This window comes from Phalacrocorax carbo, chromosome 7, assembly GCF_963921805.1.
Source record: "Phalacrocorax carbo chromosome 7, bPhaCar2.1, whole genome shotgun sequence".
Taxonomy (NCBI): domain Eukaryota; kingdom Metazoa; phylum Chordata; class Aves; order Suliformes; family Phalacrocoracidae; genus Phalacrocorax; species Phalacrocorax carbo.
Genome location: NC_087519.1, coordinates 34,742,038 through 34,756,327, shown reverse-complemented (window position 1 = coordinate 34,756,327; position 14,290 = coordinate 34,742,038).

Here is a 14,290-nt window from a genome sequence, read left to right as displayed (position 1 = left end):
GTTTGAGGGCTAGGAGCGGGACGCCTCAGGGAGACACCCCATGGCGCCAGGAGCAGGGCCGCTGGAGCTGGCCTCCTCTGGGACGTGGCTGCCGGTGAGCCGGGGCGAGCACACTGGGTCTCATGGGTACAGTGCATGTGCTCGCCAGCTCATTGATCCTGTTGGTAGTGTGCCTCAGTCCTGGGCCTGGGCACGTGGTTGCTGTCGTTAAACACCTGCCTGTTCCCGTGGACGGGTCTTTGACCTCACTGTGGAGGGAAGGCTTTCCTCCTCTGCATTTATTGTTGCCGAAAACCAGAGCTAGGAAAGTACGTATCAGGTTTAGCGTGGCCAGGACGCAATAACGGTTATTGCCTGCCCTAGATTTTGGCAATGAGCCTGCGTGGCTTGTTGGACTTCTCTCTTCAGATAGATACCGCGGCTGAGCAAATGCCACTGCCAGCAGTGTGCTGTGTGCCGGGCTGTTTCCTCCAGCGGTGCTCCAAGCCAGGGAGCACAAACTCCGGCAGGCCCGGGGACCATGGCTGCATGCTCTGCTCTGCTTTCCTGTGCAGGCAGCTGCCCTCTCCTGCCTGGCAAAGCAGCAGTGCAGCATGTGAGTCCTTCACTCACTGGTGATGGAGAAAGATACCTGAGCTGTGGTGTTCCCATGTTGCTTTTTGCATCTGAAGCTTCACTGGCATATGGTTGGAGTGGAACCATGATTTGTGTTCTTACTTTTGCTTTACCAGAATGGCCTTAAAATGTCCCAGAGATTCTCAATTAAAACAAACAAATGAGATTATAATCAAGGAAACTCCCAGAACAGACAACATTAAGAGAGACGTAATTCTGAGCGTGCAGTGAGTACAAAGGGAACATGTTTTGGCCATCCCAGTGGCTGGAAGTTTTGTTTCCAGGCTGGCAGTGGATCTAAGAAATCAGATCTTGGTTGTGTTCCTCCCTTATTTGTTGGTCATATTAGATGGAAACATCCTTGCAGGGCAACCACATGTGTTAGGAATGGCATCAAGAGCAGCTTCCTTCAAACACCGCTGTGGGCAAACTGGTAATGGTTGCAGGGATGGGTGTAAATAACTGGGATGAAGTAAATGAGTGTTATGAAACCTTGTGCTGTAGATCAAATGCAGCATTTCATGGCATTGATATTCCACTTCCCAGGGCTTCCTTACCCATTGGGTACAGTGGTTGTTGTGTTGGCCTAAATGGCCTCCTGCCCGTCCAGCCACTGCTTAAAAATGTAGATGTACTTTCCAGAAGTGAGTTGAACTGTTGGAAGACAATTAATCAAATTGGTTCTGGCCCCACCAGAAGAGATTCAGTGGATCAGATGCCAAATGCCTGGGCTCTGCTGAGGGTCCTGCTGGTTACTCACTGGTCTTGGCGGGGGTGGTTTGGTCACCAGCTGGTTTCACCTGTAGGTTCTGTGGCTTCACACTGAGGATGGCACTGGGGTTCCAGCCCTGCAGCCTGGCCCCCCAAAACCTACAACCCTGACCTAAGCTAGGCTGTGAGGGTTTCTAGCCTGTCTGCATGAGCTAGGAGACAAGGGGAAGAGGTGGGATGGGAGCAGAGGTTCCCTGACAATCTCACTGTGTTTTTTCGTCTTGATTTAATTCAGAGCTACTGGGCTTTGTAGGGGGAAGAGCTGATTGCAGAAATTCCTGATGCTGATGTTTACCAGATATTCTTTTTAGATGGGAAAACCATTTTGTGTCATGAGAAATTTTGCAAATATTAGCTTTTGTTGCAAATCAGAGTGAAACCAGATTTCAAGAGGTTTAGGGTTCTCACAAACTTGGAGTTTTGGCCACGGTTAGCTGTAGCTCTCTGACAGCCTGCTTGAGCTGCTGAGCCACCTCGTTCTGTACCATGTGGCACAAGGTGTTAAAACAGTTGAGGCAAGATATGTGCCGTGGAAGCCAAGCATTTTCGATTAAAGAAGAGCAAAACTTTTACTTTTTGTAGATGTTTTGATTCAGCAATTATCTTAGTGGAGACTTCATTTTTTCTAGTTTTATTGTTTGGCTCTGGTAATAACCACTGTTGTGTTTGCAAGTTTTAAGTGATGACAGGCCAAATGCCTCCCCGGCACTTCACTTCTTCCTGTGTCAGTGTGCTGGCTTTGTCTGGCTTCATCAGCACCAAGGGCTTTCTCTCCCTTGCTCCGCTTGACATGTGACCAAGCTGTGGACAAGCCCTATCTTGTACCGTGCTGGCACAGGATATGCAGTCCCTGTGCCTCCCCAAATGATCAATGTCTCGAGGCACCTCTCATTCAAAGAGATTACATTCAGTCTGTAATTTGCTGGTATCAGTAAGGTGGGTACTCGACATGGGGGTCCTTAATGGCCTTCATGCTCCTTCTGTACCCTGTGCTGTATTTGGTTCCTGGGTTTAGTTTGGGAAGACAAGTGTTGCCAGGGTGTTGCTGGGAGCAGGAGGTGTGCAGGTGTCAGAGGTGCAATAGACTTGGCAGGTGGGTTCATGCAGAGGGGTTGCCAGGAGTAGGTATGGTGGTGGGAGGGCATGCCAAGGGCTGAAATTGGCCCCTCTCCATGCACCAGGGCAGGCTGGCCACAGTATGTGCCAGGAATGGCTCCCTTTCCTCCTCATTTTGTCCATATGTGCTGCCGGTACAGCCCATCCCCACCGAGTCCGGCCGGGAGAGCGCAGCACAAACAAACCCAGAGGAAGCAGCCAGCACGACCCAAGAGGCAGCACATATGGTAGCTGGGAGCAGAGAGTGCCCAGGATTCAGGTTTCAGGGTGGGAGCTGCTGTGTCATGGGCTGACGTCAGCCCAGCGGCCCCCTGCAATACCAGACAGCCCTGTCACAGCCAGTTGCGTGGCCGCTTGCACAAGCTGGGTTACTCAAGCTCAAGAGTGATGTGGAAAGCGATGTCCCAAAAAACCCTTGTGTATTTAGTCAAAAGGGAAAAAAAAAAAAAGGGAGGAGAGGAAGGAAGGAAGGACGACCTGTAAAACACTTTCCTCCAGTGTCTCACAGATTCACAGTCCTTGCCCCACTTATTTGGCTGTTGGATTTTATTTTCAGCTGTTTGATTCATGAGAGCGTGTCTTGGAGCATTTGGAAGTGTGCAGTCTACTTCCGTCCCCATCCCCCCCCACCCCGTGACTCACACCATCCATGGCGAGCCAGCCAGGTAGCGCTTCCACAGCCTTGCTCCCTGAGAGGGGAGGAAGGGCTGTTGGGAGCGTGGGGGCTGCCTGTGCCCCAGAGCCACTGCAGTGCTGCTGGCGAGGTGCCTATGCAGTTTGCTGCAGTTGGATAGCATGTAACTTAGCAAAAACAGAGCGGGATGGGATTTTTCCAGGTTTAATTTGAGCTTTTCTTGATTACAGTGTAACTGTGAGATTTGGACTCTTGTGTTTTCCATGTTCTGCTGTGCTTTTATGGCAGGAGCAATGACAAGCCTCAGACCATCATCAAAACATTGTTTTGAGTATCGCAAGGCCATGGTTAAATAGAGATCTCCTCCCTCCACACCCACCACAGAGAGCTTGGACCTCCAAGAGGCAGGTGAAGACAGCAGCAGTGGCCGCCCATGAACAGCTGACCCACAGTGCGTAGAGCGGGTGGTCTTCTGGGTACTTGTCTGGATTTCTCACTTGCTATTCTGGGTAGGATTTGTCTGCAAGAGAATCTATCATGGGTTTGATTCAATATGCAGTTACTGCTTGGAGGGTGATTATTTGAGAGTATTTGTTTGATATGTTTCTTCTTTCTGTTCTGTCTTGCTTGACCTACACACAGAAATGCACGTTGGCAACCTCAGCCTATCCATTTATTATCATTAATGCTCCAGCATGTGTTTTTACTTTACAAAGCATTGCACAGTGTTGCTCATGGTAATGGGAAAGGAGGTGTTATAGGCATGCAGCAGCCCCGTCTAACATCTACAACATCTTGGCCAATTTTTTAAAAAAAGTGATCACCTGTTGTATGTTCTAAAAGCTATTTGTTTGTAATCTTAAATTGTAATAATAATAACCTTGTTGATGCAGAGGATGTGTGGGAGAAACAGGCCTCCTTGAAAATTTCCTACAAGGCTTTGCCAAGCCTGAAGTGATTACTTTTTTTCCCCTTTTTTCTTTTTCTTTTATGACTGAAAGCCATTTCTCACAGTGGTGGGTAGCACTTCCAGCTGCAACATGTCAGAACCAAGCGCAGGATCAGGCTCTGGAGGCAGCATGGCTCTGTGCTATATCCTTTTGCAAATCATACAGGAGACAGCACAGTAATTTCCCTAGAAATGTGGAAAATTAAGCCCTTCACTTCAGCAAGGCGTCAGCAGAGCAGTCCTGTCCCCTCCCAGCCCAGCTGTGCCCAGCAAGCTCATCTGCACATCTGCAGCTTGCAGAGCTCAGCCTCGGGCTCAGCCTTTCCTCAGAAACCCCTAGTTCATCTAGCACTGAGGCTGAAAAGCCGCTCCTCTTGCTGGAAAGGGCACAACGTACCAGCTTGCTCCAAAGAGGCAGAAGGTTGAAACTTGGTTACCTCTGGGGGACCACGGAGGTCTCAGCTGTATCAATGCAATTTAATGCCTTGAAACCCCGACCGCACGTGGGTGTGCAGGGCAGGACCATGAGAGCTGGTGGGAGTGGTGGGGGTGCAGAGCGCACCCCGGGCTCCAGCCGCCCCTGGGATGCTGTGCACACTGCAAAATTAATGAGATTGTCATAGGCGCAGCCGTGCAGTCACGGTTGAGGAGGTGCTCTCATCTCCAGCCCCTCTCCCGGGGTTTCCAGCCTCTCCAGAAAATTGCCCTGTAGAGTGTAATTTCTCATGCTTATTCTTAGCCCAATGGTGTGTAGTCGGTTTGGGTTTTGGAAGTTGGATGAAAGTCAATTAATTCAAGTTTAAAAATTCAGTCAGTTGGATGTGGTTGGTTATTTTTTTCTTTCAGCCTGTGCTTCATAGACATCTTGGTGGTGGGCATTGTAAGCGTTAGGGCCAAAGTGATCTAAACCTCTGCACCCGGTAGGAAAATAGTTTTATTCCCATCTTATTCAGAGGGAAAAGAAAATGCAGGGATTTTATACAGCTTGCCTAACACGATAGCGAGACCCCCTTTAATAAAAACCAGATCTCTCATCTCTTAATCTTACACATTAACTGCAAAAACATCCTTCTTCCTTAATCCTTCTTTCGTACACTTCAAAACTTTGCACTAACAGTTTGTTTTTATTGGGCATGGCCTTTGATAAGTGATTTCTTTGAACAATAGCCAATTCACTGGCTATTGTTCAATGGTAATGAGCTGGCTTAACATAAATTCAACAGTATGCCAAGACTTTACACCTGAATGGGCATCCAGAGGTCTGAACCCCTATGTCTAATATTTGAAAAATATCCCCGTTACTGTTTAGAAAGAAGGATGAGAACAATTAGGAAGAGGATGAAAGCAGAAGTACGGCATAAATACAAACTGTGGTGATCTCAGGTACTTGGGCTGGTTTCTGTTTTCTTACGTTGTACTATCACTCCCTGTTTCAGTCTTTATAATGCCTTTTTCAGAGTGATGGTGAGACGATGATGTTGCCTTTAATTGGGGATGCTGGGAGCTGAGAACAGCTCCATGAAGGCTGGTCAGTGGTGGGCAGAAGGGAAGGAAGTTTTGGCATCTGTAGGAGGAGAAGGAGATTTTGGATGACAGCGAGGAAGTCCTTTTCCTTGCTTGGAGGCATGATGAACTATTTTGTGCATCATTCTTCCATCTAAAGTAGGAGTTGGGAGGCCAGCTAGACTACAGTTAAGGCACTTCTTGGTGAATCTGGACAACAGTATCTCAGAGGTATGTGAATGGTTGGATCAGAAATAATTAATCAATGTTTTCATCTCCATGCTCTCTATGTGTTTACGTGTGTTCATGAAACTATTTCTATCTTCTTCCTGCCTTTGGAGGTGTTTATTACTACAGGCTACTGGAAAATCCTGGGGAGTGGATGGCCCTGCTTTGGCAGGAGCATTGATTGTACATGGAAATTAAGTTCTAGCAGCACTCAGTTTTTACCCTTCCCCAAGTTAAGAAGCACTTGTTACAGTTTTGTACTGTACAGTGATTTCAGTGCTAGGGAGGTAGATCCTAAGATATCTTCACTGTGCTCACATCTTGTGGGTTTAGGTCAGTAAGCAAATGTACTGTTGATGTTGCCTTTTAGAAGTTATACAAGTGCAGTAGGCTTGCCGCCTCCTTCAGGAGCTGTGGTGCTAAGGAAGCCCCGTGTCCACCCATGGGTGCTCTCCCTGGTGTGCAGGCAGGGAGTGCTCATTCCCAGGTTCCTACCTGCTGGTGGCAGAAAACAAATGCTGATCCAGCAGCGCTGGGTATTTGGAATATTGGGGCTGCCCCCACTCACATATTGCCCTGCAGAGTTGTGTTGCACTGCTGGGTCTGCAAAGCATTACTGTAATTGATTTTGTTTGTTGTTCACAATAATTTTCTCCTGGGGTCACAGATTAGGCAGTTTTGGTTTGCTCTTTTTTAGGTTTGGTTTTAATTACTATTTGACCTCCATGCTGTTGGTTTTCTTCTGCGCCTGCTATATTATAGTCATTTTGCTCTGGGCTGTATTCTGAGAAAAACTAGGACATACTCAATGCCTTTGGTAGATGTTATGCCTGGAAGGTGGCCCAGTGCTGTAAGAAATGCTCCTGACTGAGTAATAGAAGCCAAGAAATAAAAAGTTATGATAGCGTTCCAGTTAAAACATGGGAGCACCTCATACAATTTCAAAGTGGCTTAGCCTATGTCACCACAGTACCAAAGGAAAGGTGGGTCCAGAGTACTGCTGTTCCCAGGAGATCGTTGGTTGTATAAATAATCACTCAAATTAGGAGTTTTCAGTGATAGCCTAAAACCACACCTTCTGTCTTGCCTATGTCCTTTGCTAGTCTAGCTAGCAGACAGGCCATCCCTCCTCTGTAGAACCTACATGCACAGGTCATCACTGCAGGCTCAGTATTTATCAAGAGACAAGGCATTGCCTGACTTTTTGTAATGGGTGTAGTTTTAGATTTAATGTTCTGCTCTGCTTTCTGTGTCCGTATTTGTTTAAATGTCTTCCATGTGTGTTTCCCAGAGTGATAAGATCTCAGCGGCACAACCTCAGCAACAACAATTGAATTTAGCCCATCATCTTTCAAAAGCCTCTGCTGTCAGCAGCAGCCAGCGGTTCCTCCTCGCCGGGTGGAGGAGCTCCCTGGGAGAGCTGCCCACAGTGACATGCTCAAGCAGTGAATCTGGAATGGGCCATCCGTGAAGGCAAACAGCTGAAAGCAAGTGATGGAAATGTTAAATGAGATATGGCTGTGCCTTTTAAACCCCCACCTGGCTTACATAGAAGGTCAAATGTTTGTACAAGGTAAACAAAAAACATTTCTCTTAGCCCATGTTCAGGGGGTGTGAATGGTCATTACCTGCAAATCAGAGTAATGGGTTATGCAGCAACTTACTCCAAAGCTGTTGGTTTGACCCAAGAGCTGGAAATATCCACCTGGAATAACAGGGATCTAGGTGGGTAAAGCAATGGTGAGAGAACCTTTGGTAGAAATGCCTAGTTTAACTGAGATTTGCTATAGGTAACTTTAGTGCCTAAATCAGCAAGGCTCCAGTGTGCTTTCGTCAGTGTGACTTCTCTTGAATGAACTGGGTCTTCTGCTACATGTTTGTAAAGTTCTTAATTTAACAGGGCTCTGACTTGCTGGGGATATTGCTATGTGATGGGTGAATATTGAAATTTTATTGTGCTGAACAGGCATAAACTTGCTATTTTATCATTCCTACTGAATTATTCTTAGAATGTTGTTGAATAGAATACTAACTTGTCAGCATGACTTCATTTTTATTGTATTTGTGCATTGAATCTAACCTACAGACAACGGTAAACTTTGCACTGTGCTATGGAAATACTCCTAGTCTTTGTCTTGTGCTCTTTTAAACAACGCAATCTGCACAGTGTTTATCTAGAGGCATATAAGCCCCCCTATAAATTTATGCATATCCCAACTTTGTAAGTCTTACATATTAATTTGCTTATTTTCCATCTGAACAAAGGATCTCAGGAGCCCACAAAAATGGTCAGAATCATCTTGATCCAATTTGTTACATAGTTTTGCTTGACTGCACAGAAATTTTTTGTGTTTGGTAAAAGACGGGTCAAACCCTGTATCTGGGCCTACTATTTTTGGCAAAAACCCTGATTTGTTTAATCCTTTTTGAACGCGAATCTCCTGAGAGCTTATTTTGATTTATTAACCTGATTGTTTGAACACAGAAGAACGATCTGGAACTGTGACCTTCGTTCAGGAAACTGTGACCTTCGTTCAGCATGCTCAAGATTTTCTGCTCTGAATCCCACCCAGCTCTATGCAATGTGTGTGAAGGACCCTGATGTGCACAACAAGGCTCTTCGGAAACACAGGTAAGCATATGCATCTCCCTCTGCAAGGTTTGGGTATGGTTGGCATGGGGTAGTGGGACTTGCACCATGCAGTTACCCAAATGAGGTCTGGAGTTCTCCAGTTGCACAGACCGACCTCTCCACGGATGAGGAACCCCAGCCCAGCCTGTGTTGCATGGGGCTCTCGGCGCTGGAGCAGTGTTGGGCACAGGCTGAGCTTGCCTGGAGGCTGAGATAGGGCATTGCACTGCGCATATGCACTGGCCAGCGGTGGGGTTGCTGTCTTATCAAGAACAGCCAGGGTTTGGGGGTTGTCACCCCATGCAGTTTCATTAAATAATCCTTTCTCTCCAAAGGAGACCTGGAGATCTCCTCTTCCTACATGCTTTGGGAACATGTAGTGCCTTAGCTTCAGTGTAGCTCCCATCCCCCATCTGTCCTGTGGTGATATTTGAGGGGTCCCCAGCATAGGCGCTATACGGACACGGCACAGAAAGACGGTTGCCATCCCCAGAGCCTTGCAGTGAAAGTATATTTCCCCAGTGAGTGGCAGGATGAACAACGCTTTTTAACATTTTCTGCGAGGCAGCAGTTGTCTGGGTCATTATACCTTCCTTCCTGTTACTCAGAGGTACTGACTAATTCACACATTCCTGGCCAACCTTCTTCCAACTTGGCTGCCTCAGAGAAGGTACCTCTGACAAGAGCAGCTGGATTTCAGAAGGTGCTGGGGAGTCCCTGCTGCAAAGCAGAGTCAAATTTGCAATTGCTGGCCTACGTTTTCTTTGTAATTGCAAACTCTGTGTTATCATTGCAATTGGAACCAGGTATTTTTTTTCATCTCAAGGAGCTGATCTGAATGCGCTGCAAACAGCCCAGATGGACCAAGGAGCAGCATGGATGCACGGCAGGACAGTTCCCAGCCCTTGGTGGAGCTGCCTCCGTGGTGCAGACCGCAGTACAACTGCTGCTGACAGCGTAAAGTACACGGTGGATGTCTGGGGACGTGTCTGCTGGATGTGATTAGAGCTTCTTCTGCAAGCTGGGTGTTGGAAAAGGAAACCAATGGAAACAATAACGGAAGCCAATAAACAGCCTTGTATACAGCAAACTTAAATTCTCCATTTCGTAATAAATAGCAATTGCTCAGGGCCAATATCATAAACGCCCATCTCGGAATGCTGCTCTCCCCACTGACGATGACCAGATGTTTAGTCAAATCTGACTAACCTCTGTTTCACAAGTTCAGGCTTTTCCTGTGCTCTGGGCCAAACCCAAAGCTCACGGGTGTGATGGAGGGCCTCCGTGGGAAGCGGGGGCTTTGAGATGTTTTCAAAGCTCCGATGTTTTTCGTATAAATATTGGAAAGCAGTCCTCAAGCAACTCTCACTGTGTTTTGAGCACTGTTCACTTGTGAGCTTTGAAAATGCGTCAGATGTAGACATCAGTAAAAACACAGCATTGTGAGTGACACTGGAGTGAAACATGGGGATGGGGAGAGAGAATTAAAAAAAGCTTAGCTCACACCACTTTGTCTTGAATGCATCTCCCGCTCTTCTCCAGAGAAATCTCAGTGGGCATCACAGAGGCAGCTGTTTTAGACCTTAGCCAATGATTTTATGTGCTGACTGAAAGGAAATTAAATTTTGGCCCTTTGTGCTCTTTCCCAAAGCACATGCTGTAACTATACTTTTGATTTAGAGATGATTTACCATAGCTTTTAATTACCAGTCTTGACTGATCCTGATGTGACTTTACCTCAGGAAAGCCCTCTTCATCACAAAAGCTGTCTCCAAGGTGAGCTCTCTGGGCCTGCAGGTGAAGTTCAGAGAGTCAGCAGGTCTCACCGTCTTTCCTTCTCATTTCTAACTGAGAAGAGTGGAGCCAGCAGCACAGGGATGATTGTCACCTTTGGCTCCCAGTGACAATGAGTTATCACACCGGTAACAGTTTCTGAAAATCCCTTTTTCACCAAGTAATGCTCTGGCTGTTGGAAGTGGCTCTGAAGAAGGATCTGTACCCAGACTTGGATTAATGTCTGTTTCAGTCTGATCTCCCTGTTGGCCAGGACTGACAGATGCTCAGCTAGATCGAGACTGAAAAGGCTGCTTCATGCCTTGGTTACCTCCTAGTCAGCATACAGCAGCACTGTGTGATTGGCTTGGGCTCAGAGCTTGTCAGGGAAATTTCTCTCTTAATCCATAATGCAGGGCATCTGTCAGACTTATTCAGTTTTCACTTATCCCACGGTGCCTACTGTGGCCTCTTTGAAGTGATAGTGTGTCTTGGTGTCCCTTTGACAATCGTCCATTGCACAGACAGTGAAAAACCAGGATATTTTACTGCAAAACTCCAATGCATAAATTTCTCCTATAGGTCCCCTAAATCACATAATCATCTATGAAATCCTCCAATATTTCCACTTTATTCTAGCCCCTCTCCTGCCTTTCTTTCAGCCCCTATTATAACAACACTCAGAAAAGTCAGCGGAAGGCTTGTCTGTAGCCTCTGTAAAGACTGGGTCTGTAAGTGTACCTGAATTATTCTTCACCCATCTAGGGAGTTCCTTAACTCTTAGGTATTGCATATGCACACCAAACAGCACCTTAAATTACTTCCTTTTCTCTTAAGCTCTGGCAGAGACAATTTTGGGGGTGGGATGTTCATGCTTTTCTGAACCACCATGTGTTTTCCAGAATTGCAGCCTTCATGGCTACAGCTTGTTTCCAACACAGGAGAAGCACATCCAGGAGCATAAACTGTGAAGTGATGAGCAGAACCCTCAGCTGCCCCATGTGCTTCTCCCTGTAGATGACGATGAGCACAAGGAAGCTGGCTGGTGTCTCCAGGTAAGGTAAAAAGAGGTTTAGCAGGTCAATAAATAGCTGTCTGTTAGAGAAACTTGGGGTGGAGATCTTTGTGGTGGAGAATGAATCATGAACTTGTGGACTACCCAGTGTTCTTGTCTAAGAAAACAAACAATTTGTTGCCAATCTGGACAAATGGTGATTTTTTAAATTTTTTTTTTTTTTTTTTTTTGAGCAGGACTCATTCAAAGCCAATGATGACAGCATGTCTCATCCCAGGTTGTTATAAGAAATCCTACATTCAATTCAACCCTCTTAATAGCCTGCCTACTCTCCTGCTAGGAACAGAATGATAGTAAATACTTTGTACCATTTTTTTTCCCCAGTATTTCACATAACAGTACTGGCACTGATGGCTTGCACTGGTGTGCCCTAAATCCCAGCCGTAGAAGCAACGTGCTGCTGTTGACAGTGATGCTAGCAGGATTTAAAAGGCTGGTCGTTGTTTTCCTGGCAAGCCCTTCTGCAAGTCCCTCGGTGTCTCACCACCACCCTATCCCCGAAAGGCCAGGTGATGCCTCTTGGACACACAGGGCCATACCAGGCAACGGGAACCCAAGGGGACCAAAGCTGTGGCCCCTGCCACCTTTCTTGGCAGCACACAGCCTGTGCGCTGAGCCACCGCAGGTCAGGGGAAAGCCACCCTCAGTAACATCAGGGGCAACTCTTGTTCTCAGGCAGTGATTCAATGTGGACCAAAACACCCACATCGTACAATATCAAAGCTTGCAGACAGCACAAGTGAAAAGTAATCTCCATGTACCTGATCTTTTGATTGATCAATGTTCCTCTGGGATGGATAAAGCTGTCTTATAGGTCTGGCCTGGCCCCTCGCCTGCTCCTAGCAGAGGGGAATGGAGCCATTGGTATTTGTTCAGTTTCCATGGCTTTTGTAAAACTGTGTTTTGATGTTTGAATCTACCTGTATCTAATGTAGAAGGAGTCCTTCGTGCAACCCTGACATTAACCATGGTAGGATGAGGCATTAGTTTTGCTCCTCTCTACTTCCAGGCAAAGTTTCTGTGTGCAGGCAGAAGGAAGGCAGGTTCGGGGAGTACTCTTCCAGCGTGCGGGGCCTGGGGAGGGGACGCACACTGCTCCCTCGACCCTGTTAGAGGGTGATGTATCACCCTGCACGTGTGGTGTCACACATAGCTCTCCATTTCTGTCTGTGTGTCTTCCCTAAGAAGAAGGATGTCTGTCTTAGCACCGCCTGTAAAAATTAGGAAATGGTGTTTTATAGCTTGGCAGGCATGGAAGCTGGGGCTTGACCACTGTGCCATGAGGGGATAGCATGTTCTCCCTTTCACTGTTTAAAATACGTTGATTTGAACACTATAACAGATTAAGGCACTGTGGGTGTTTAAACTTTCAGGATGATTGATCACCTCTCAGAGAGAGGCAGATGGTACCATGATGAGTTCCAGATCTTTTCAGTTGAGCATCTCCAGGGAAAGCTTTATGGACCAGGCTGGGAGGAGGGTGCTTTTAATTTAATTATTTTAAAAAAAAAAAACCAATGTAGGTTTTCAAATCAAATCCTCTTGGCTCATAAACAGCAACTCTAAAAATTGACTCAGTTCAAAATAAACTGCCTGACCTACTCTAGGTTATGGATCAGGTGAAAGGGCCTTGGTTCACAGTCCCCCCAAAGGCTTTGGGAAGGCTTGGAGTGGGTCAGACTTTGTGCCATGGTCTCACCCAAGTGCTGCTGCATGGCCCCTGAAGGGAGCCCAGGTCTCCTCCCAGCCGCGTGGCTTTGGACAGTGACCACTGCTTGGGCTACCCTACTTTCGGGCTCTTGATCCCTGGAGTAGGAACGTACTTTCAGACCCACTTCAAATACTCCTGGTGGAGTGGCTGTACTGACACTGTTAGCCCAGTAACCCTGTAACGGGGCTGATGCTCAGTGAGCTATCATTGATCTTCATTAGTGAAAAGCAACAAGGAACTAATGAGCAATGCTCAGAAGCTTTCCCAAAAACGTCCCGTTGCTCTGCTAGCCTTGGTTGTCTGAGGAGGGGGAGAATTGATTAGAAAAAGTAATTTGCCTTCTTGCTTTCTGGCATAGCTTGTAACACTTTTCAGCAAGTGTGCTGTGCTGCATCAGCCCTCCCTTCATCTGAAGCAGGTTCCCCCCAAGCACCCCCTGTGCCTCAGAGCAGCAGCACCTGTCTCCTTGTTGGGGGCTGTACCTCCAGATTCCCCTTTGTTCCCGCTGTTTGCCGGGGAGACTGGGAAATCACACATTGGCTTCAATTCACAAACTGTTAACTGTGTGGACACTGAAGGAGCTGAATAGTTTTTTTGAAGGCAGTTTCTGGGCTTTATGGTGATGTAAAGTTTCTCCGTAAGCCAGTTGGCAGCACCACCTGGGTAAAAGCCCGTGCTGTGTCACTCTTCCTTGAAGTGCACTCCCAGCCTGCCCAAACCCCAGCTATGTGCCTGTTTGGGCTGTCTGGCTTGCCTTCTGCAATTAGTTAAAGGTTATTGTAGGTTTAAAATGTTGCCTGCTTTGGCAGTATCTGGAGTCCCTTAAGGCAAAGATGCCTGTTTATTGTTTTAACACCATCTAAGCACAACACAGAAAAATCCCTGTAGAAAAAAGTATTTCAGTGAAGCAGATTTTTTTCAAAAAGAAGTCTTGGCTGGCCTCTGAAACTTAAATGCCATTGGAAACTAATACTAAGGGGTTTGGGTGGGTGTTTTTTGTGGTGTTTGTTATTTTGGGTTTTGGTTTTTTTTTTTGCTTCCTCCATAAATCACATCTCAGAGCTTTTGTTATTCTGCTTTCATCCTGTTCTATCTTCTCAACGCTGATAAAGAGCACTTAGTTATTGTCCCAGATCCCCAAGAGGTAAGCAGAGCTCCCGGGGTTGCTGGTGGTTTTCCTGGGAGTTGAGCAAGGCCATGCTCTGGCTCCCAGACATCATGTGAAATTGGTGGTGGTGCCCATGAGACCACAGTCAGCCCACACCGCGGCAGCAGCCTGGTGT